Raw genomic sequence first — 26,915 nt, 5'->3', positions numbered from 1 at the left:
TATATATATATATATACACACACACACTATCCAACACGCTCAAGAGGGGGTGGGGTATGACATTTTATTGGGGAAACGGTTTGGACACTGTTTTTTATTTGTATGTGACCGAGAGTTTGTGATTAGCTGGAAAAAGAGAAAGCAACCTTCTTATATATATTTGTTAATTTTGGTAAGAGTTTGTGATTTGCTGGAAATTTAGAAGCGTGTTTTGTTAATTTTAGTAAGAGTTTGTGATTTGCTTGCCGGAAAAAGAAAAGCAACTTTGTACGTATATGTTAGAGTTCAACTGTTCAATTTGTACATAAAGGCGGATTTATGATTTGAAGGTTATGAAGTTTTTTAAATGATCTTATGATAATATTCAAGAATAATCGGACCAACGAACTAAGTTTCGAGCTAAATATTCTTATATATTTAGTGAATTTTTTAATATACATATAAAGTATAAGCAAAAACTACTAGGTTCACGTGAACCCATACATAATACCAATCCGCCCCTATTTGTATACACTTTTGGTGTACGAGAATTTCTATCACATGATTACTAAAAAGATAACAATATCTAACTACTCATAATAAATAAAATTAATGTTCAAATTATACAACATGTTAAATTATACTTGTATGGGTCGTTTGGTACGATAGACGAGCAAAAATAATCTTGGAATACCACAAAAGTTTGTGGTGGAGTGGTAAGTACTCCATCATCCTTAATCGGAGATATCAGGTTCGAGCCTTGGGTATGTAGTCACCTTTGTCAGGGAGTGCTTTACCCCCCAATGTAGGACTTCTCGGCGCCAATGCGGATTAGTCGGCCCCCAATGGGGGTATTGAACATCGGATGAGAAACCAAAAAAAATAATAATCTTGCCATATAAATTTAGTACTATCTTATCCCTTATTTGGTTACTAATCTTAGGACAAGTTATTCTAGGATTAAAAGTAATATTGAGATAATTTATACATAGCAGAGAGTGAAATAGTGAACCCAGAATAAGTTATTTTAGGATAAAGCAATAAAATTGACAATCTCAAAATTAATACAACATATCAAATAATAAATAGTAGGAAATAATATTGAGATAACTTCCCAATATAACTAATTTCAGTATAACTAATGTCAAATAACTTATTTTCATACCAAACAACTCACGTTGTACTAGATAATTATGTTATCATATAAGTGGGGTTTACAGGTTTTGGACAACTACCCAAGTGGGAAGAATGCAAAAGATTTTCTCTGTCATCTTTATCAATTGGGGTGTAGTAGGGTCAATGGAATAACGTGACGATAACAAGCACAATCTTATGTGAGGTCTCTGTAAGTAAATACATATACAGAATTTATCTTACCTTATAAAGATAAAGATCTTATTTTAAGCAAAGCATCTCAAAGCAATTTTAAAAAAGAAAACCAATAAGAAAAAATAGTAAAGGAAAGTATTACAAAGTATTTGAAAAAAAGGAGCATTAACAACATTAAAATAATAAGATATATAATCGCAATACAAAAAATAATATTTAGTACATAAGAATCAAAGAATAGTACTAATGAGCTTCAAATTACCACCAATCCTCTCCCATAAGAATGGGAGACAACACTCGACTACCTATATACCTTAATGCGACCTCCATATCCTTTTATAGTCGTGCCCTCAGTGAACTTTCACTGAATATGGAATCGAGCGATTTATGAAAGAATAATGAAGGATAAACTTAAACCTTTTTGAATTGTAAAAGGGTAAATTTAGCCCTTTTCTCTAGTTTAAATATACCATATATAATGAAAACTTTAGCTGCACTGGTCCAAAAATAAAAGGTCCTAAGATACATACATTGTCACTGGTGAATATAGTTGCTCTGCTCTCATCGTATTTGAAGCATTAATTAGTCGTGCCAAAATTTCCTTACTGGAGTGAGCAAAAGTCAAGTGAAAACATTCAACACAAAAATCACGAAAAGGGCAAAAGATTTACGGGGCATCTTTACAGTAACTTCAGTGTGCTTTTATTGCCTATTGACATGCATAATCAATCTATTAATACGCATACTACTAAAAACCAAAAATTAGCGACAAGTAACTTTTGTAGTTAAACAATAAAATTCGTCGTTAATCACAAATTAGCGATGAATTATAAAAAACTGTTAGTTACGAGCTATATAGAGATGAAATTAATAGTTGATTCTATTTTTTTAAGACCAAAATGCTAATGCAAGAGAAAATCATGAGAGTGAAGAGTGATGAATCTTTGTTTTCCAAGATCAACTTCTTACATTACATCTAAACTCTTCTTCTCATACTTTCTAAGAATGTTGTCTATTGTGCACACTTTCCATGTACTTTTTCTGTCCAAATTAAAAGAACACAAAACCAAAAAAGAAATACAAGGAAGAAAGTCGGTAGTACTTTGTACTATGTTGTAATTCAGTCTTATATGCTAGTACTCCTAGATGATATGAAGTCATAAAAATTATGTTATTGAGAACAAAATACACATCTCCTTCAATTTGTCCAATATTTTCACTTAGTGGGGTTAGGAATGGGGAGAAAAATAAATAAAGGGGAAGACTGGTATACATTTTTCTTTTTCTTTTTTCGAAAGAGAAACAAAGCTATAAAGAAAAAATTTAGCTCGAAATCAAGTGGGAATGAAACCCTAGTTCCTCCCACTCCATCCAAAGAAATGCTAAAATGCTTAAATGCATACCATTTATAATGAGCCTCTTGACAAAAAACCAAATATATTGATTAAATCATCAGATATCGATTTAACCTCCACGTTGAAACATTACAATGAGTCTGTTCTAGAGTTTTCAAATGGATAATTCGATTTAGGTCAGTTTAGATTGCTTTAAAGCAGTTGAGATTGAATTGGTTATGTTCCCAACCGTCTACTTAGGATTTAAGGATGTTGAAATAATTACACTTTTACAAGTCAACATTGATAATATTGGAGTCTCAATATAGTTCAAGTAATAAATCAACGATGACCCAACTCGTCTAAAGTTTACCTAAATCAAAATAGATTCAGTCAAGTTATAATGAGCATTAATTCATCACTAAATCGCCAAACTCTAATTTTAATTAGGTGACTTACAATTTTATAGGTCAAATTTACATGTTTAGTTCGTTTATAATAGGTTGAGAGACTAATGTTGTACTAAATTCAAAATTTTCAGTATACATTTATTGTACTATGACTTAAAGAAAATCCTATAACCAAAAGAGGTGATCAGCGATGTACTAAATGCAAGTTGCGCGGGAACTTTAGTAGTCTAGTTAATTGACTGCTCAATTATTTGGCTAGCGTTTGACCATAAATTTTTAAATTTATTCTGAAAAATTTGATTTGGGTGAAGTTTGATTTGAAGATGAAAATGTGTTTGGACATCTGTTTTGGGTGAAGTTTGGTTTGAAAAAACATGAAATATGACTTATACCCACAAGTTTTAAAAACTATCACAAATACCCAACAATACTATTATCAATAACATTCATTATATTATCGCAAACCATAGTCCTGAACATAAATAAATTTGATACAAAATTATCATTTTTATAATGAACTACATGATACACTATCAGATGACCGAGAAGACGAAACAACATCGTTACAAAATAATAAATGATGGGCTCTTTTATAAAATACAAAAGTTTGGGACAATTTTTAAAAAATATAATAGTGATATTTTTGCCCAAAACCAACTATTGAGCTGGTTTTGGAAATTTAGGTTTTGGATTTTGAAAATTTGCTAAAATGTAGATAAAATCTATGACCAAACATATATTTACCAAAAAAAATTCAAATATATTATGGCAAAATTTATGATCAAACGTGTCCTTAATCTTTTGTTGAGAATTCAATTATCCACCTTGTAATTCCTCTTTCCGTTTCTCCTGAAAAAAATGCAAGTTGCACGTACTTGTCCGTACCATGGGTGAACCTGCAAGAGGACTTTATAACATGTTAAATCGTATTGACAAACGTCTTTTGTTGTTTCCCATGGCCAGCCTGCAGTAATTGAGCAAAGAGGATAAGAATTGCCTCCACTTGCTGCATCTTTGTCCCCAATAATTAATTGAGTTGAATATTCTACTTTTTTTTTTCCGATTTAATCAACGAATATTCAATTCACTAATCCAATAAATTTGAATTTGACTTAGCAGGCTTACTAAGGAAAAAAAAAGCAAAGCATTCCATATTTTCAAGGTTCGAGATCCAAATTTAGATATCTAATTAAAGATAAAAGCATTATAATTATTTGATCGTGCATCTCGGTGGTTAATAACTCACATTTTTATCCAATTACGACGGGATTGATTTAGTGATCCACTAATAGTAAATTTAACAAAAATATATCATAGGTAAAGGTGGATGAAATAGTGACAAAAATAAGGTAGGAGAAAAGAACATTTTTGTGAAATTGAAACCCTCCACACTTCCGACCAATAGATTTCAAGTCAATTCTTAACTCGTGTTTGTTTTAACTTTTTGCTTGCGAACATTATATTGTTGCTTCTACATTTCCGATTATTGTGGATTTAAAGGAATTATATATTTTGATGTTTCTTTTTCCATCTTGCAACTTGAAAGAAAAGACTCAAATTGTGGAAATTTTCTCCTTGTAATTTTATTGAGAGTACTCTCCTCCTTATATACAAGTATATGTTGTAGATACAAAAGAATGTAAATAAATATTCCTATACACTTGTACTATTTCCTATTGGCTAATTGGGTAACTAAAATTAACAGAAATTATTCTTTACAATGTGTGTGCATGTGTTATTCACGTGTGGAAGCTTCTAGTGCTCTTTCCTCATATGAAATTAGAGCTGTTAAATGAATGACTAGGATTTAGTCTTCTCTTCTCAAACCAACGTGCCAGATCTGATCTTAAGAAATTTGCATCAATGCTCATGATCTTGACACGTAGCACTTCATAAATTAAAATTAGTATCTCAATAAGATTTCGTCATACATAAACTCGAACCTCTCTTTGAAACTCCGAAACCCTACACTTCTTCCTCACACTTCTTCTTCTCTCTTGTATGCTTACCTTATTCATCATCCTTTGAATTAATATGGGGGTTCTGATCTTTAACATCCCCCCTCAAGGTGGAGGGGAGAGAATGGACCCCCAGCTTGAATAAATACGGCGGCGAGAACCCCCAGATAAGGGTTTGGTAAACAAATCAGTGAGTTGACAATCCGATGGAACAAAGGAAAGAGAGATCAAACCAGAGAGAAATTGTTGACGAACAAAATGGCAATCCAGTTTCACATATTTGGTGCGTTCATGGAAGACTGGGTTACGAGCTATGTGAATTGCCGCTGGCTATCGGAATAAATAGGCACTGGTAAGGTAGACTGGACAGTGAAATCTCCTAAAAGACGAACGAGCCAAGTGATCTATGTCGTTACTCGACACATTGAGCGATATTCAGCTTCGACAGTGGACAAAGAAATGGAAGCTTGCTTCTTGGATTTTCAGGAAATAGACGCACCTCCAAGAGTAATGAAGAACCCACTCATTGATCGTCTAGAATCGCGACAGGCCACCCAATCAGCATCGCAAAAGGCCAAAAAATCAAAGGAAGAATGTGAAGATAAAAGAATTCCTTGTGAGGGATCTATGCGCAGATATCTCAACACACGTTGAGGAGCAGAAAATTGAGAAAGACAAAACCTTTGCATGTACTGGCTTAGAGATAAAATAGCAAATGATAGGTCAGGTCTAGTGTTCGTCAAATAGTTGAGCTTGTCAACTAGATGGTGATAAAGGCTTGGGTCGTCCATTTATGTCCCTAAATCTGTTTGAAGCTTAGTGGAAGGGTCAAAAGGTATAGAAATCCAACCTCCCGAACAATTAAACTCCTGTAGCAATTCTAAGGTAAATTTTCTTTGGCTGATAATGAACCCCTGCTTTTCTTTGAATATTTCATGCATAGGAAATAATGAATATCTTCTAAGTGTTTGACTTTAAATTTTGAATTATAAAAAATAGTAATTTATTCAATCTCTGTTACATCATCCCCTGTGAGTAGGATATCGTCTACATATACTGCTAGGATAGAAACAAGAGTTCCATTCTGTTTGTAGAAAAGAGAATAGTCATTGATTGAACTAGAATAACCTTTAAAACTCAAATCTCCTGCAAGTATGTCATACCACTATTTGGATGCATGTTTTAACCCATAAAGAGACTTCTTCAAGAGACATACTTGATTTGGTTTAGGTGGAAGAACACCTGCAGGGAATTTTATATAAACCTCTTCCTGCTATTCTCCATGGAGAAATGCATTATTCACATCAAGTTGTGACACTCTCCAACCTTTCTTTACAGCCACAGTCAAAAGACACCTTATGGTAGTCATTTTTATCATTGGTGAAAAGGTTTCAAAATAGTCAATCCCTTCTCTTTGAATGTCCCCCTAACTACTAACCTAGTTTTTAATCTTTCCACAGCCCCATCTAAGTGATGCTTTACCTTGTCCACCCATTTACAAGGTAAATCTTTCTTCCATTGAGGCAAATCTACCACATCCTAAGTGTGGTTCAATTGTAATGATGCAATCTCTGCTTCCATAGATGCTTCCCATCCGGGGTGTATGGAAGCTTAGGCATAGTTGTTAGGTTCAGATATAGTAGATAGTGATTGAACAAGTTGTTGATTGATAGCAGAAAGAGCTCCAAAAAAAAAAACATTAAGTGTAGCAAACTGAGTGAAACAAGAACTAGTGAGATCAGACAGAATAATAGCATTGCACACATAGTCTTTCAAATAAGTAGGTTTTTGAGAAACTCTGTCAGACTTGCTGATAAGTGGTGGAGGTGTAGGAATCATATTTCTGAATAATGTGTGAACATATGAGTAGGAAGGGGTATAAGACTCACCTGAGATTAGTGTAATGTCAGTTACAGGATGGGATGAAGAGTGTGGAACTCTGAGTGAAGCGGTACTAGAACCAGATGACTTATTAGGTGTTGAAGGAGTATCTAAAATAGGTGAATATGGTGAGGAAACAGGTTGCAGATTATGTAGAGGAGGTTCAGTATTGGAAACTAGAGAGGGGGTATCGGTTGTTGGTATATCTGGTGCATAGGTATGGCTAGTGGGAGTAGAACAAGAAGGAAAATAGGTGGAGGAATTTGGGGAATGAATAGGAAAAAATTCTTCATGATATTTGATGTCCCTAGAAACAAATACTCTTTTTATATCTTTGTCCATCACTTTATACCCTTTTTGACTTTGTGCATAGCCTAAGAATACACAAGACTTAACTCTTGGTTCAAATTTCCCTCTATTCTGAGATAAAATGGACACATAGCATAAGCAGCCAAAACTTCTTAGAACCTCATATGTAAGTTCTTTCCCAAACAAAACTGCATATGGTGTCTTGCCTTTTAATACCTTGGAAGGGAACCTATTTATTAAAAATATTGCAGATAAAATACATTTTCCCCAATATTGAAGTGGAACCTTGGACTGGAAAAATAATCCTCTTGCAATTTTCAAAAGATGTCTATGTTTCCTCTCAACTATCCCATTCTGTTGAAGTGTAGCTAGACAAGAGGTTTTATGATTAAACCCCTATTCTTGAAAGAATCTAGATTCTTGTGTTCCCTTCCCCAATTTCCAAGCATTGTTTGATCTCACCCTTTTTATTTCTTGTTAAACTGCCTTTTAACCATACAGAGAAAAGACTTTAAAACTGGAAAAGCATTATTTTTGGTACTTAGTAAAAAGGTCCAAGTGGCCCTACTAAAATCATCAAGTATGATAAAAAATAGTTGTAATCATTGTATGTAGTAGTCCTAAAAGGACCCCAAGTATCTATGTGAATGAGCTCAAATGTAGATATTGTTCTGATTTGGGTAATGGGCAAATGAAGTCTAGTTTGCCTTGCTTTAGCACAAATTTCACACACATCATTAAAATTTGAAGGAAAATTAACAAAATTTAATTTCTTCATTACTGAAAAAGGACAGATGCCCAGCCTGGCATTCCATTGAGTTATATCTGAAACAACATTAGCAAAAACTGGAACTAAAAAAAAAAGAAACTTTACTAGGTACTAGACTTGAATCACTTCCTTTTGGAATGAAAATTATATTTTGACTAAATAAAATTCTAGACTCTAGACTTCTAGGCTCGAGTAGATATAATCCATCTCTTACTTCACCAAAAACTTGTCCCATCCTCATTAAAGGGACCTCCAATAGACATTCACTAGAAGTAAGGTTGAAAATGCAATTGAATTGAGTGCAGAACTTATGAACAGACAACAAGTTATACTTGAAAGATGGAACATAAAGAAATCTTTCTTGAATCATATCAAGCTGAATGAAAACCTTTCCTATGTGTGTGACAAAAAGCTGAAAAGAATTAGGTAAACTTACATGTAAAGGCACAAGTAAAGGAGATAGAGTTAGGAAAGAATTAGAATCAAAACACATACGTTCTAAGGCACCTAAATCAATTATCCAAGTTTTAGTGTTAAAAACAGCAAGACATGTCCATGAATATTTAAGAATAATACCAACAACAACATTGGCACTAATCTCTAAGGAAGCATTTCATGTACTTCCAACTTGTACCTGTTTGATTATGTTGACCAGTACAAAAATATGTTCTTTGCGCAAACATTGTGTCTGATTGTTTGGATTTCCTTCATTATTGTCACCAGACTTTCCATTGCCCTGCTGATGCTACTACATCATTTGATTTTATTGCTCCTTGAAAATTTCCACCCTTGGTAAACTGGAATTCATCAGGGAATCCTATAAGTCTGTAGCAATCAGCTCTTACATGTCCTATCTTTGAGAAATGGTTGCATGTCACATTAGGATTAAACTTAGACTTCTTTGGCTTGGACTTATATTATGTGTTTCTTGATTTTGTTAAGAATTCCACCCTTTTTGCACTTGGTTGATTTTATGTGAAAATTTGTTATGTGTTCCTACCATGAAAGAATCCCCATCAGTAGGGTAGTGTGGGATCATATAGATCTCCCTTTGGCGCTCATCATGTAGTAACAGGGAGTAGGTTTGATCCATGTCAGGAATGGGACTGAGCATGAGAATGTTTCCCCTTGCTTGTGCATAAGCATTATTCAGCCCCATTAGGAATTGAATGACCCTTTGGTCTTCCATGAATTTAGCCATCTTCTTCTTACCACGACAGATACATGCACAAGTGCACTCTAAGTGTGAGTTAACGGAGTCCAGTTCATCCCATAGTCTCTTGAGAGTAGTGAAATAACCTGATATGTTGTTGTTTTCCCTGAATTCCTTTGGAAATTTTCTTTTGCAGATGGTAGAGCTTTGCTCCACTTAACTGCCCAAACCTGTGTTCTAGGTTGCTCCAAAGATCCTTAGATGTTCTTGAGTAGATGACACTGTCACCTACCTCTTTGGTCAAAGAGTTGAGCAACCAAGAGGAGACCATGTCATTGCACCTGCTCCATAATGAATAATCCTTGTCATCCATCGTTGGTTCATCACAAGTTCCATTTGTCACAACCCAAAACTCAACATGTCGTGATGGTACTTATCATGGTATTAGGTAAGCTGACAGCTCATACATTACCAACACTTCCAAATTTAAAGTATACTAGAACAGGTTTAAAAAAGTGAAAATATCATAAAACGAGATAAAATGTAATAACTCAATACAAACGTTTTCTCAAAACCAGGGTGTCACTGAGTACATGAGCATCTATACAATACTAAGTCTAATACAATGTCTAAGAAAAACAAAAGCCGAATATATAAACTGAGCGATAGGGGGAAGGAGAGTCAAGGTCTGCAGACGTCATGACAGCTACCTCGATAGTCTCTGAATGACTGAACTCTATGAATCAGCAGCCGCCATGACCGGAAACACCTATATCTATACACAAAGTGCAGGGTATAGCGTGAGTATAATCAAATCAATAAGTAACAAATCTAACCTTTGAATTGAAAGTAGTGATGGACTCGAACATTACAACCCACATACGGAATTAACAATACGGAAATTTACTGAAACTATGACAGTAATATCTCAGATATTCATAATCTGCAGGTAACGGTACAAGAATTTAGGCATGTTTCATGGTTTAACAATTAAACTCGGAACATATAAAATATATCAAGTCTGAATTATATGAGGAATATGACATCTCTATATCTACATGCCAATATGCATATCATATGTTATGTAACAAAAGCCTCGAGCACTCGCACTCTCGGAGTACTCAACCTGACTGTCTTAATTTTCACTTATCGTACTCAATCACTCAACATTGTACGGGGTAGATCTAGCCCAAATGCAAATAAGTCTAGGGCAGATCCAACCCAAGTGCAAATAAATCCAGGGCAGATCCAACCCTATGCAAATGAATCAATAGCAATTGCGCTCACTGTGGGTGTGCAGACTCCGGAGGGGCATATCCAGCTCAAGAGATATAATAAGCCAAATCCAGGCATGAATCAATAATGTGTGTTGCGGCATGCATCCCGATCCCATAAATGTCTCTCACAAACAAGCCCTCGACCTCACTCAATCATCAATCTCTTCAGTCTCTTGGGCTCACAACACTCATGCTAAGCAGCCCAAACCAATGATACAAGATGTGAATGTATATTGTAACGGAGACTGAGATATGATAGGCAATGATTAATGCGACTGAGTACATAACATCAATTAAGCAAATAACTCAACTACAAAGATCGACCACTGTGTGTCCCAATAGTACCGGCACAAAGCCTCAACATGGTTTCTAGCATAAATCACAGCTCAAGTGCTCTATCACATAGAGTACAATAATAATGTTTAGATAAGATAGATATACAGTTCCATGGAATCGACTAGATCACAATTACTACGGTGCATGCCCACACGCCCATCACCCGGCATACGTGTCACCACAACACTAATCACATAACACATAAATTAATGTTTTATATTCTTAGACCCAAGTTTAGAAGTGTTACTTACCTCAAACTGTGCAAATCTCTACTCCAACAAGCCCTTGCCTCGCGAAACAGCCTCTAAATGCCTCGAATCTAGCCATAAAAAATTCGATACAATCAATACGAGCTAAAAGAATCAATTCCATAAAAACAATACTAAGTTATTAATCAAAAGTCAACTCAAAAGTTTACCCCCAGGTCTACGTCTCGGAATCCAATAAAAGTCATAAAACCCGGAAGCCCATTCAATGACGAATCCAACCATACCAAATTTATCAAATTCTGATACCAAAACACCACTCAAATTCCCAAATTAAACTCTCCAAATCCCTAGCCTCAAACTCCCAAATTCCACCTAAAACACACACAAACTAGGTGGGAAATTCAATGGGGAAACAAGATTATTGAACAAGTAACTTACCTCAAGAAACCCCTCGAAAATTCTCTCAAAAATCGCCTTAGACCGAGTTTGCAAAGTCCAAAATGTGAAAAATCACTAGACCCCCGGATTTAACATTCTGCCGAGTAGTTTCTGCCGTAATATTTCCGCTTCTAAGGATCTACCTCACCAGGCCTCCTTTCGCTTCTGCGATGCTTCCTCCGCATCTGCGAACTCGCAGGTGCAAAAATTCCCTTCGCACCTGCGTAACTCCCCCAGCTGGCCAATCTCCGCTTCGCTGCCCATTGCGCTGCATCTGCGATCACGCTGGTGCGGAACTCCACTCGAAATTCCCTTCCCCAAATTTTGATCTATTAACCATCCGAACTCCGCTGTTGGCCCCCGGGACCTCAACCAAACAGACCAAAAAGTCCTAAAACACGATACGAACTTAGTCGAGCCCTCAAATCACATCAAACAACATAAAAAATACGAATTGCACCCCAATTCTAGCCTAATGAAATCTAAGAAATTCCAACTTCTACAATCGATGACGAAACCTATCATATCAAGTCCGATTGACCTCAAATTTTGCACACAAGTAATAAATTACATTAAGGACCTAATCCAACTGTCGGAACCAAATCCAAGCCTCATAACCACAAAGTCAACTCTCGGTCAATCTTCTAAATTTCCAAAGCTTGTAATATTCCAACTTTCGCCATTTCAAGCCTAAATCAACTACGGACTTCTAAATCACCATCCGGAAATACTCCTAAGTCCAAAATCACCCAACGGAGCTATCAGGACAATCAAAACTCCATTCCAATGTCGTTTACGCATAAGTCAACACCGATCAACCTTTTCAACTTAAGCTTCTAACCTTGAGACTAAGTGTCTCATCGCATTTCGAAACATCCCCGGAACCGAATCAACTACCCCGACAAGTCATATAACAATAATTAAGCATAAAATGAGCAGTAAATGGGGGGAATGGGTCTACAACACTCAAATCGACCAGTCGGGTCGTTACATCTTCCCACTCTTAAATAAAAGTTCGTGCTCGAACGGGTCTAGAAACGTACCGCATCTCCCGCTCGGTCTCCCAAGTAGACTCCTCAACTAGCTGACGTCTCCACTGCACATTCACTGAAGCTATGTCTTTGACCTTAACTTTCGAACATGCTGATCCAAAATGGCCACCGGCTCCACATCATAAGTCAAATCACCATCCAACTGAACCGTCTAAAAAACAAAACATGAGATGGATCGCGGACATACTTCCGGAAAATAGAAACATGAAATACCGGATGAACACTAGACAGACTAGGTGGCAAGGTAAGCTTGTAAGCCACCTCTCCAATCCTCTGAAACACCTCAAACGGCCCAATATACCGAGGGTTCAACTTGCCCTTCTTCCGGAACCTCAAAACACCCTTCATGGGTGAAACCTTGAGCAGTACCTTGTCCCCAACCATGTAAGCAACATCACGAACCTTCCGATCTGCGTAACTCTTCTATCTAGACTGCACCGTGCAAAGTCAATCTTGAATGAATTTAACCTTGTCCAAAGCATCTTGAACTAAGTCAGGACCCAATTGTCTAGCCTCACTCGGCTCAAACTATCCCACCGGAGACTGACACCATCTCTCATACAAAACCTCATATGGATCCATCTGAATGCTCGATTGGTAGTTGTTGTTGTAGGAAAACTCCGCAAGCGGCAGAATTTGATCCCAAGAACCCCCGAAATCTATGACACAAGCACGTAGCATATCCTCCAATATCTGAATAGTGCGCTCGGACTGTTCGTCCGTCTGAAGGTGGAATGTTGTACTCAACTCGACCTAGGTACCCAATTCTCGCTGTAATGCTCTCCAAAACTACGATGTAAACTGTGTGCCCCGATCTGAAATGATGGGCACCGGCACACCGTGAAGGCAAACTATCTCGCGGATGTAGATCTCAGCCAACCACTCCAAAGAATAAGTAGTCCCCATTGGAATAAAGTGCGTGAACTTGGTCAACCAATCCACAATCACCCAAATAGTATCAAACTTCCTCGAAGTCCGTGGGAGCCCAACTACAAAATCCATGGTGATACGCTACCATTTCCACTCCGAAATCTCAAGCCTCTGTAGCAATCCGCCCGATCTCTGATGCTCATGCTTCACCTTTTGACAATTTAGGCACCGAACTACAAACCCCACTATATCTTTCTTCATCCTCCTCCACCAATAGTGTTGCCACAAGTCCTGGTACATCTTCGCGGCACCCGGATGAATATAATATCGCGAACCATGGGCCTCCTCAAGAATCAACTCACAGAGCCCATCTACATTAGGCACACAAATCCGACCTTGCATCCTCAACAACCCATCATCCCTAATAGTAACATCCTTGGCATCACTGTGCTGAACCGTATCCTTAAGGACAAGCAAATGGGGATCATCATACTTGCGCTCTCTGATGCGATCATATAAAGAAGACCGAGAAACCACACAAGCTAGAATGCGGCCTGGCTCCAAAACATCTAATCTCATGAACTGGTTGGCCAAGGCCTGAACATGAACTGCAGGCGGTCTCTCACCAACATGAATAAATGCAAGGCTACCCATACTCACCACCTTTCAACTCAAGGCATCGGCCACCACATTGGCGTTTCCGGGATGATACAAAATGGTGATATTATAGTCCTTTCGCAGCTCCAACCATCTCCGTTGCCTCAAATTTAGATCCTTTTGTTTGAAAAAGTGTTGGAGACTCCGATGATCCGTAAATACCTCACAAGACACACCGTAGATACAGTACCTCCATGAACGATGGCTGCCAACTCCAAATCATGAACGGGGTAGTTCTTCTCATGAGGCTTCAATTAACGCGAAGCATAAGCAATCACTCTACCTTCATGCATCAAGACACACCCAATACAAATCCGAGAAGCATCACAATACACTATATAAGAGCCCGAAGGTTAATGCAAAACTAGAACTATAGCCGTGGTCAAGGCAGCCTTGAGCTTCTAAAAGATCTCCTCACACTCATCCAACCACCTGGATGGAGCACCCTTCTAGGTCAATTTGGTCAAAGACGATGCAATAGACGTGAAACCCTCCACTAAGCAACGATAATAACTGGCCAAGCCTAGAAAGCTCTGAGTCTCAGTAGTTGAGGACGGTCTGGGCCAACTCTAAACCGCCTGCATCTTCTTTGGATCCACCTTAATACCCTCACTGGACACCCCGTGCCCCAAGAATACCACCGAACTAAACCAAAACTCATATTTGGAGAACTTGGCATAAAGCTTCTCCTCCCTCAGCCGATGCAATATAATCCTAAAATGCGGGGCATGCTCCTCCTGGCTATGTGACTACACCAGGATATCATCAATGAATACTATGACAAATGAGTCGAGATATGGCTGAAATACATTGTTCATTAGATGTATGAATGTTGTTGGGGCTTTGGTCAGCCCAAAAGACATCACAAGGAACTCATAATGACCATAATGGGTCTTGAATGCCGCCTTTAGAAAATCTGAGTCCCGAATCTTCAACTGGTGATACTCTAACCTCAAATCACTCTTAGAGAATACCTCGATACCTAAAGCTGGTCAAATAGACCATCAATTCGCTGAAAAGGATACTTGTTCTTGATTGTAACTCTGTTCAACTGCCTATAGTCGATGAACATTCGCATAGTACCATCCTTCTTCTTCCCAAACAGAGCTGGTGTACCCAAGGCGACACACTTGGCCTACTAAACCCTTTATAAAGAAGTTCCTGAAGCTTCTCTTTCAATTCCTTCAACTCAACTGGTTCCATAAGATAGAGAGGAATAGAAATGGGCTGAGTGCCTGGTACCAAGTCAATACCAAAGTCAATATGCATGTCGGGCGGTACCAACATCCCTCACAAATGCCAAATATGACTGTAACGACCCGACTTATCATTTTGAGAATTAGCGTTCCGATCGGTGGCTTAAGGTCTCGGGCAGCTTTGAAAGGTGTATTATGACTTGCAAGGGTGGTCAAGTTTGGTTTTCGGATGAATCGGGATTTAATTGAAAGAACAATTCTTGTTTTGGAAGCTTAAGTTGGAATTATTGATCGGATAGTGAATTATGTATAAACGACTCTAGAATGAAATTCTGATGGTTCCAATATCTCCGTATGGTGATTTTGGACATAGGAGCGTGTCCGAAAAATTATTTGGAGGTCCGTAGTAAGATTAGGCTTGAAATGGCCAAAGTCAACTTTTTAGAAGTTTTACCGAGGGTTGACTTTTTGATATCAGGGTCGGATTCCGATTCCGGAAATTGCAGTAGGTTCGTGGGGTCATTTATGACTTGTGTGCAAAATTTGAGGTCAATCAGACGTGATTTGATAGGTTTCGGCATCGTGTGAGGAATTTGGAAATTTCAAAGTTTCTTAGGTTTGAATCCGTGTGTAATTCGTGTTTCGATGTGGTTGGAGGTGATTTGAAGATTCGACTAAGTTCGTACAATATTTTAAGACTTGTTGGTATGTTTGGTTGAGGTCCCGGGGGGCTCGGGTTGATTTCGGGTGGTTAACAGACTTGATTTTGATTTGATGAAGCAGCTGGAGTGCTGCTGCTACTGGTATAACCACACGTGCGGAGTGGGCACCGCAGGTGTGAGCCCGTAGAAGTGGGGATGGAACCGCAAAAGCAGTAATGGAGGAGAGTAGCAGAGGTCGCAAGTGCGAAGACTTTCCCGCACCTGCGATGGTCGCAGAAGCTGTCTGAAGGGCGCAGAAGCAAGGTTGAGCCACAGGTGCGATGGGTTTTCCACACCTGGTATAGGCACAAATGCGGTCTTGTAGCCGCAGGTGCGAAATGCCTGGGCAGAAGGTTTAAAAGCAAGGGTTCACGATTTTAGTCTTATTTCAATATTTTGGACTCGGACTTAGGCGATTTTGGAGAATATTTTCGAGGTGATTATTGAGGTAAGCTTTTTGTACTCGTTTTGGATCATAAAACTTGTCCCCCCACTGATTTCCCCACCTAATTAGTGAGATTTTGAAGTGACATTTGGGGATTTAGGGCTTGAGAATTGGAGAGTGAATTTTGGGGATTTGGGTGACCAAATGGTGTCGGATTTTGATGAATTTGGTATGGTTAGACTCGTGAGTGAATGAGCTTTCGGATTTTGTGACTTTTGTCGGATTTTGAGGCGTGGGCTCGGGGGCCCGGTGTGAGCCTATTTCAGATTTTAGCTTATAATTTCGTGTTTTGCTTGTGGAATTGATTCTTTTAGCCTATATTAATTATATCGTACTGCTTGTTACTAGATTCGGGGCATTTGGAGATTGATTCGAGGGGCAAAGGCATTGCGAAATAGGAGTTTGCGCGGTGTGAGGTAAGTAACAGTTTTAAATCTGGTCTTGAGGGTATGAAACCCCAGATTATTGGATTATGTGAGTATTTTGGAGGTGACACACATGCTAGGTGATGGGCGCGTGGGCCTGCACCGTAGGAATTGGGATTTGGTCCATTCCGTGGAACTGTAAAGTTGTATAACTTGATGCTAGCTATATGCTCTCTCTGTGTTATAGAGATTTGACTGCAAATTATGTTATAAACCACGTTTAGGCTACATGTTGGTACTGTTGGGACCTACATAAGTCGTGTACATGTTGAACTATCTACTTAATTGTTGTTTTGTACTCAGTCACAGTTTACTTGTTTATTTTATCTCAGTCTCTATTGATCATTATTGATGCATCATATCATTATTTTTTGGGCTGATCTTTTTGATTTCTGAGAGCCCGAGAGACTAAAGAGGTTCACTACTGAGTGAGGTCGAGGGCCTATTTGTGAGGTATATGATACCGTAGCACATGAGTTGTCCGTGCAACATGTGAGTTATCCGTGCGGATTCTAATATGATACTATAGCACACGAGTTGTCCGTGCAGCACGTGAGTTGTCCATGCGGATTCTGATATGATACTATAGCACGTGAGTTGTCCGTGCAGCACGTGAGTTATCCGTGCAGATCTTGATATGATAATATAGCACGTGAGTTGTCCGTGAAACATGTGAGTTGTCCGTACTGATTATAGCGCTTGGGCTGAAAGGAGCCCCTCCGGAGTCTGCACACCCCCAGTGAGCGCATGTACCTATTGAGTGTGAGTACTGAGGGCTGAAAGCCAAGTAATTGAGTTGTTGTGATGAGTTGAGTGATTGGTGCCCCTGAGAGGCTGTACTTGTTTTTCATTTGTTGATGCACTTAGTTGTTATTTGTCATTGTTGTGAAATTTCTGAAAGATTCTATATCCGGATAACCTAACTTGGACTGTATAAAATTGATTTGACTTAAACTGCCGGATTTGAAAGCATGTCTATTCTTTGCTGTAATTATTGAAAATAAGCTGTATTGTATAGCTCGTCACTGATTCTTAGTTCTTTATTTATTTCTGTTACTTGCTGAGTTGGTTGTACTCACACTACACCCTGCACCACATGTGCATATCCAGGTACTTCTGGTTACGGCGACTCTGATTGAGGAGATAGGATCTCGGAGACTATCGAAGTAGCTGCATGGCGTTCACAAGACTTGACTCTCCTTCATTATCTTTATCTATACTTCATGTTTTAACTCCTTAGACATTATAGTAGACTGTATTCTGACATAGATGCTCATGTACTCGGTGACACCTAGTTTCGGGATAGATTGTAATGTGTTGCGGGTTTATTTCAGTTATAAAATGGATTTTCTTAAATATTAAATTGCCTCCGCCTATATATTAAAGGTTTTACTAGGTTGAGATAGTTGAGTAGCGGCTTGCCTAGTATTGAGATAGGCGCCATCACGACAGGTTAGGATTTTGGGTCGTGACAAGTTAGTATCAGAGCCTAGGTTACATAGGTCTCACGAGTCATGAGCAGGTTTAGTAGAGTCTTGCGGATCGGTACGGAGACGTCTGTACTAATCTTCAAGAGGCTGCCGAACCCTTAGGAAAATTTCACCTTCTTATATTCTATCGTGCGGAATTGATTCAGCATGAAACATAACTCTTTGAATTCCATCCACACATTCGTGTGCGCTCAGTATCGGTTGTGTATCGTTGGCTTGTGATTCTATGAACAAGGTTCGAGATGATTATTCTGTGTTTTGTTGATGGGCCATTCTGGAGGACTTGAGGCCGGAGTTAGACCGCAGCTTAAGGTTGGTAGTTTCGATTTTGAGAACCTATGCAATTGGACTTATGCGTTCGGTAGTATTCCTATGAGTGGAATTTGTGGCTCGATGAGCGGTTGAATAAATATATGATAAGTATGATGTGAATGCGGGATGTGTTCAGATGGGTTGAATGAGACAAATAAATTTTACTTGTGACTCAAGAGTTTGCTATTGGGTACTTGATTCCTGTTTTGATGTGACGTACAGTCTTGAGTTGTGAGTGCGTTGAGGGATCTGTCATGCTTTTTAATTGTGGAGCGAAGTAGATTTTCATGTTGTGTTGATGAGTTCAAACTCAGAGATATTAAGTGCTTTCGTGGTAATTGTGGTTGCGAAAGGGTATAGTGATATGCCAATTTGAGGCTAAGCAGGTGGGTTATCTCACGGAGTAATCTATGTAGGTGTGTTCCTTATAATGTTGAGTGAAAAGTTTCTTTTCTGCCAGCTAGGCGTATGTATTGAGATTTGAATTTGAATCTTGTTGAGAAAGTTGACTTGACTGTCACGAGAATAAATGCGAACTTAGCGGATGATTGAGGTATTTTATGGTAGGTGTTGCGTAAGCTTGAGAAGAATTTTCGTTGAACTGATTGCAGTATTATGGTAGTAATAAAGTATGGGTATTGTGAGTTATGTAGTATTTGTTTTTTGTATGGCTTTGAGCCAAATGGGGGAGCCTGCTATTGACAATTCTATTTCATGGATATATGTTAAATTTTAGTTTTGGTCTGAGGCATACTTGTGGGTTAGTTATGACATGCAGAGGTGGAGATAGAGGATGACTCGGGTAAGGAAATTCCTGGATACGGGTTACATTGCACTTTATGAAAATATATAAATTATAGAATGATTTAGTTGTTATTTTAAAGGATATAGTGCGCACGAATTATGAATTTGATTGGTCGTGTTAAGGCAAGATTACTTCTTCGAGTGTTAAGTATGCTAAAGGAGCACGTGTCTTTCGGCCCATTTGGGTGGAGCAAATTAGATTTGAGTAGAGTGGATGACTCTCGAGAGGGTTCTAATGGATTCAAAATGTATATGCGGCAATTGGAAATTTTTCGAATTTGTATATCACTAGAATCAGCTACTTACATTTGATGGTATCTGGACGTGCGGTAATTCTATTTGACTATGGATTCTACATTTCAGTATAAGAAAGGAAAGAGGATCAATTTTAATTCCACATAAGGTCTTTTCAGTGTGGTGGTCTCGGTTGTGGTACTTTTGTGGTGCTTAAGAAGAATACAGTAGCTAATGGGCCTTAAGACGGTATGATTTTATGTTAGGATGTCTTATAGTGAGATTTGGGTAAGGATCGTAGTGTTCTGACAAGGAGACATGTCAACTTGAGGGTAATTCTGAAGAAACTCGAAGTAAATAGGATGACTGGGTAGTAGGTTACACCAGTATGGTAATGGCATGCTCGGTTCTTTTTAGGTAATTATGATGTGGTGAGACTTTATAGATGTTTTGGTGGCAATGTTCTTGGGTTTGGTAACCTACGTGGCTTGGTCGAGTTAGAGGAATTTAATCTTGATAGCTTGGTTATGTGCAAACAGATTTCAAAGTGTTCGTGATGATTTTTACCATGGGTTGAGCCGGATATTTTCTTCCGGTGTGAGGAACGTGTTGTGTATTGTGATTTCCTCCTGGAAGGGAACAAATGGAAGATTTCTAATTAATCGGATATGTATTCTACTGGTGACTCAGAGTTGATATGAAATTCTCGTACTCTTCCTATGGTGATCTAATAGAGGCGACGTGTCCTGTGAGATGGATATTTACATGTACAAGGTAGCAGTTCAGCCTTAAAAGAAGATCACAAATTATGGACAGAATGGTTAATTTTAGATGTTTAGACGAATGTTATAGCTGCTCAGTAACCTTTGAGAAGGGTGCGCATTTCAGTAGGCGCATTGTGTTTTGACTTACGGATGTTCATCGGTATTGCGGTACTTACCTGGTTGATAAACTGCTGAACTTCAAATTATTTCTATGTGGCACGAAAGAATTATGAAAGTATTCCTCATGGGATGATCGTGTATGAGAGATGTGTTAGACATTCAGGCAGTGGAGTTGGGATCAAATATGGTGATTCGTGTGTTCTATGGATTTGGAGACTGGGAGTTCTCAGATGCAGGTTGTTTCGTGGTTGTGGACTGTAAAGATGTGGCCAAACCTAGTCAGATGATAGTATGTGTCATGGTTAGGTCGTTGTGGACTTTTGGAGGGCCATTTTTCCATTCGGGGATGGCCGGAGTTGATTTGGGGGCCCATTGATAGGCCCAATGAGGATGTGTATTCTACACCGGGTCGGATTTGTTGACTCCGAACTACTATTGTTGAGGGAAGTGCCATTCGGTTAGAATTGATTTTTTTTATTCGTATCGGATATGTTCTATGTGTTACTCTTCCATGCTATGAAAGGTTGTGATTCATTGGTTATGTGCACACATGGCGCAGTTCTGTTTGGGCCTAGTAGCAGAATTCGAGTCAGATGGTGATTGGGGTGAGGAATGGTTGATTGCGCCTTAGTTATGGTCTTTCCGGATTGTGGTATATTGTGTTATTTGCTTCTCCATGGTTATGGTCATGCACTTCATGTACTTGATGTCAAATTGCATGTGGTTGTTGATTTTGAGCATTGTGGCTTGAGGTATTTCATATAGACCAGTACTTGGATGGGTCGCATTGCAACTGGGTTATGTCGGGAGATGATCCTTTCTGTTAGATTTGTGTGCCTTGGTTTTGCTAGGTATGATGGGTTCGTAGCATTTCGGTTATGGTGGTACTTGTTGAACTAGCGGGATGGTTCTCTCGTTTGGGTTATTTTCCACAATGGAGTATATTTGGAATGTTGCTTATTGGTGCACAGATTGCACGGGTTGTGGCTTTAGATTGTATTAATGTGGCATGTTACTAGAGTGGTTGTGTTGGATGTTGGAAATTGGATTCCAAAGTTTATGGGCTAATGTTAAATTTATAATTTTAGCCATGTGACATCATCAGGCCTATATGGAATAAGGTGACGTGGGATCACCCCCAGGTATGTGCGTGATAAGGTAAAATAGTGACTTGAAGGTTTAGGAACAACTCTTGGCACGTTCGAGGACGAACATATGTTTAAGTGGGGGAGAATGTAACGACTCGACTTGTCATTTTCAGAATTAGCATTCCGTTCGATGGCTTGAGGTCTCGGGCAGCTTTGAAATGTGTATTATGATTTGCGAGGGTAGTCAAGTTTGGTTTTCGGATGAATCAAGATTTAGTTGAAAGAACAATTCTTGTTTGGAGGTCCGTAGTGAGATTAGGCTTGAAATGGCAAAAGTTGACTTTTTGGAAAGTTTGATCGGGGTGTTGACTTTTTGATATCAGGGTCGGATTTCGATTCTGGAAGTTGCAATAGGTTCGTGGGGTCATTTATGACCTGTGTGTAAAATTTGAGGTCAATCGGACGTGATTTGATAGGTTTCGGCGTCGTGTGAGGAATTTGAAAATTTTGAAGTTTCTTAGGCTTGAATCCGTGTGTAATTCGTGTTTTCAATGTGGTTGGAGGTGATTTGAAGATTCGATTAAGTTTGTACAATGTTATAAGACTTGTTGGTATATTTTGTTGAGGTCCCAGGGGGCCTCGGGTTGATTTCGGGTGGTTAACAGACTTGATTTTTATTTCATGAAGCAGTTGGAGTGTTGTTGTTACTGGTGTAACCATACTTGCGGAGTGGGCACCGCAGGTGAGAGCCCGCAGAAGCGGGGATGGAACTGCAGAAGCGGTAATGGAGGAGAGTAGCAGAGGTCACAAGTGCGAAGACTTTCCCGCACCTTCGATGGTCGCAGAAGTTGTCTGAAGGGCGTAGAAGCTAGGTTGAGCCGCAGGTGCGATGGGTTTTCCGCACCTGCGATAGGCGCAAATACGGTCTTGTAGCCGCAGGTACGAAATGCCTGGGCAGAAGGTTTAAAAGCAAGGTTTCGCGATTTTAGTCTTATTTCAACATTTTGGACTCGGACTTAAGCGATTTTGGAGAATATTTTCGTGGTGATTATTGAGGTAGGCTTCTTGTACTTGTTTTGGATCATAAAACTTGTTCCCCCACTGATTTCCCCGACTAATTAGTGAGATTTTGAAGTGAAATTTGGGGATTTAGGGCTTCAGAATTGGAGAGTGGATTTTGGGGATTTGGGTGACCAAATGGTGTCGGATTTTGATGAATTTGGTATGGTTAGACTCGTGAGTGAATGAGCTTTTGGATTTTGTAACTTTTGTCGGATTTCGAGGTGTGGGCCCGGGGGCAGGGTTTGAGCCTATTTCGTATTTTGGCTTATAATTTCATATTTTTCTTGTGGAATTGATTCTTTTAGCCTATATTAATTATATCGTACTTCTTGTGACTAGATTCAGGGCATTTGCAGATTGATTCGAGGGGCAAAGGCATTGCATAATAGGATTTTGCGCGGTTTGAGGTAAGTAACAGTTTTAAATCTGGTACTGAGGGTATGAAATCCCAGATTATTGGATTATGTGAGTATTTTGGAGGTGACGCACATACTAGGTGACAGGTGTGTGGGCGTGCACCATAGGAATTAGGATTTGGTCCATTCCGTGGAACCGTAAAGTTGAATAACTTATTGCTAGCTATATGCTCTCCATGTGTTATAGAAATTTGACTTTAAATCATGTTAGAAATCATGCTTCAGCTACGTGATGGTACTGTTGGGATCCGCAGAGGTCGCGTACCTGTTGAACTATCTGCTTAATTATTGTTTTGTACTCCGTCACAATTTACTTGTTTATTTTACCTCAGTCTCTATTATTTATTATTGATGCATCATATTCAGTTTGGGCTGATCTTTATGATTTCTGAGAGCCCGAGAGACTAGAGAGGTTGACGACTGAGTGAGGCCGAGGGCCTATTTATGAGGTATATGATACCGTAGCACGTGAGTTGTCTGTGCAGCACGTAAGTTGTTCGTGCGGATTCTGATATGATACTATAGCACGTGAGTTGTCCGTGCAGCACGTGAGCTATCCATGCGCATTCTGATATGATACTATAGCACGTGAGTTGTTTGTGTAGCACGTGCATTGTCCGTGTGGATTATAGCGCTTGGGGTGAAAGGAGCACCTCCGGAGTCTGCACACACCCAGTGAGCGCAAGTACCTATTGAGTGTGAGTACTGAGGGCTGAGAGCCGAGTAATTGAGTTGTTGTGATGAGTTGAGTGACTGTTGCCCCAGAGAGGCTGTACTTGCTTTTCATTTGTTGATGCACTTAGTTTCTATCTGTCATTGTTGTGAAATTTCTAATATATTCTATATCCGGATTACCTGAACTTGGACTGTATAAAACTGATTTGACTTAAAATACCGGATTTGAAAGCATGTCTATTCTTTGCTATAATTATTGAAAATGAATTGTATTTTTTAGCTCGTCACTGCTTCTCAGTTCTTTATTTATTTCTGTTAGTTGATGAATTGGTTGTACTCACGCTACACCCTGCACCTCGTGTGTAGATCCAGGTACTTCTGGTTACGACGGCTCTGATTGAGGAGATAGGATCTCGGAGACTATTGAGGTAGCTGCATGGCGTTCGCAGGCCTTGACTCTCCTTCATTATCTTTATCTGTACTTCATTGTTCACTCCTTAGACATTATAGTAGACTGTATTCTGACATAGATGCTCATGTACTCAGTGACACCCCGATTTTGGGATAGATTGTATTGTGTTACGGGTTTATTTCGGTTTTAAAAAGGGTTTTCTTAAAAATTAAATTGCCTCCGCCTATATTTTAAAGTTTTAACTGGGTTGATATAGTTGAGTAGTGGCTTGCCTAGTTCCACGATAGGCGCCATCACGACTGTTGGTTTTTGGGTCGTGACAATGACAGTCATCCCTTCCCAACAATCCGTTGGGCCTTCAAATAAGAAATCACCCTGCTGGAAACATAATCTAAAGAACCTCTCCACTCGATCCTTGGCAAACCCGGCATCTCCAACGTCACAGTCTTAGCGTGACTATCCAGAATAGCATGATATGGAGACAGCCAATCCATACCCAAGATCACGTCGAAATCGACCATACTAAGCAATAAGAGATAAACTGCGGTCTCCAATCCAACAATAGGCACTACACACGACCGATATACACGGTCCACAACAATAGTATTACTTACCAGCGTAGATACATGAACAGATGAAGCTAAGGACTCACGGGGCATATCCAGATATCTAGCAAAATATGATGATACATACGAATAAGTGGAACCAGGGTCAAATAATACAGAAGCATCCTCGTGGCATACTGAGACAATACATGTGATCACTATGTCTGAAGTAACGACATCTGGCCTGGTAGGAATAACATAGAATCGATCCTAACTGCCACCTGATCGGTCTCCCCTCTAGGGTGACCCCTAGCTTCCTAAGCCCCACCCCGAGATGGCTAGGCGGGTGGTGAAGTAACTGGTGCGGTAGTCGTTGACTGACTCCTCTGCTGAATTGGACGTCCCATAAGGTGAGGACAAAACTTCTTCACATGACCCAACTCTTAACACTCAAAACATCCCCTCTCGTAAAATGGTGGTAAGTATTGAGGCGGACCCCGAGAACCCGAATAACTACCAGAAGAACCTGGTGCAGATGAACCCTAAACTAAAGATGCACGAGATGAACTCTGAGCAGGGAGTGTACTGAGAGATGACTGACCCGGTCGAGCACTGTATGATCCATGTCTAGCTGATGCACCATGATGAACTAGATGAGTTATCTGAGCCTTATAAGGACGACCCTTGTTGTTAGGGGTGTTCAAAACCGAACCAAAATAGAAAACCAAACCGCAAAAGTGGCTTATTGGTATCAGGTTATCAGTTTAACGGATGGGGAACAAATTGAATTTTTTTTATTAACGGCTTATCGGTTTGGGGCGGATTATTCAATTTTCTTAACGGATAATCTGTTAATCAGTAAGGAATATATATATATAAATCTTTTTATCCATATGTATATTAAATAATAAAAATCCCTTCCACACTTCTACTTCCAGTAATGACTAATGACGTCTGGCCCAGTATAGTATTACTCTATTAATTACTCTATTAAACTTTAGAAACCCTAACACTCACAAGTTAAATCTCAATTCTCATAAGCAACAACAACTCACAACCAGCAGCCAACCCCCTTAACCTCGAGGCTCGCCTGAGCCTCTCCCTCTCGCCTTTCCCTCTCGCCATAGCTAGAGCAGGCAGCAGTAGATGGTAAGTTTAGTATTCCTATTCAAGCTTAAAAGTAATGAAAATCTGCACATCTTTAGATTTTCACAAATTAGAGTAGTTAGAAAGATTAACTAGACCTTATGAATAACCTAAACAAAAAGAAGGTTAAAATGAAGGGTTGGTTTTTCAAAAAGTAAAATAAATAAAGAATGGTGCAATCTGAAATGAATGCAAGTCTTAGGAATTACTGGAAGCTCACTCCCCCAACTCCCAGTTTACATTTTAAAGTACAATAAGTAGTACTTACTATATTTTTAACCTTCCATCACTTGACAGATGTAATTGCCATGTTTGGAATTGCTGATGCACTGTTGGTTTTTTGCTGGTATGTACTAATTATTGATAACACTGTAACAATGCAACATAATGGACTAAAATAGTCCTTTATAATACAAATTGAACTAGGCCGATAAACCGTCCGATAACCGCCCGATAATAGCTGAACCGATACCAATCCGCCTGATATCTTATCGGGTGGCTAGCAGATTAATATGTTTAAAAATCGATAACCGATAAGCCGAACCCTTAAGAGTAATTAACCACTCGATCCGCCCGATAAGTAGCCCTACCTGTTGTGGTAGAACTGACCCCCAGAAGGAACACCGCTAAAACCACCCGAACCACGAGGCCTCTTGGCTTCCCTCTCCTCACACTCCTAAATACGAACCATCTCTAGACGCCAAGCAATATCAACCACCTTTTCAAACGTAGCACCTGATACACTCTCCCGAGTCATAAATAAACGCAACTGATAGGTGAGGTCATCAATGGACCTCCTAATCCTCTCCCTCTCAGTGGGAACCAACCAAACTGCGTGACTAGCCAACTCTGAAAATCACATCTCATACTGGGTCACAGACATGCCATCCTAAAAGTAGTTGCTCGAACTGTCTGCGCAGCTCCTCCCTGCAACTTTGTGGCATTAACTTCTCCAGGAAGAGAACCGAGAACTCATACCATGAAAGTGGTGATGCACTGACTGGCCTGCGCCTCTCATAGGCCTCCCATCATCTGAAGGTAGCCATAGTAAACTGCAAAGTAGCAAATGAGACCCCACTAATCTCCAGAATACCCGTCATACGAAGAATCCGCTGGAAC

At 39.3% G+C, this 26,915-nt stretch overlaps 1 pseudogene; it reads left to right on the top strand.

The window, feature by feature from the left end:
• Positions 1–26,915, top strand: part of LOC142167980 (uncharacterized) — a 195,093-nt pseudogene that overhangs the window by 154,158 nt on the left and 14,020 nt on the right.

The sequence above is a fragment of the Nicotiana tabacum genome, chromosome 13 (assembly GCF_000715075.1).
Source record: "Nicotiana tabacum cultivar K326 chromosome 13, ASM71507v2, whole genome shotgun sequence".
In the NCBI taxonomy this organism is placed as follows: domain Eukaryota; kingdom Viridiplantae; phylum Streptophyta; class Magnoliopsida; order Solanales; family Solanaceae; genus Nicotiana; species Nicotiana tabacum.
The sequence above is the reverse complement of the archived record's forward strand: the minus strand, read 5'-3'. Positions and strand labels throughout refer to the sequence as shown.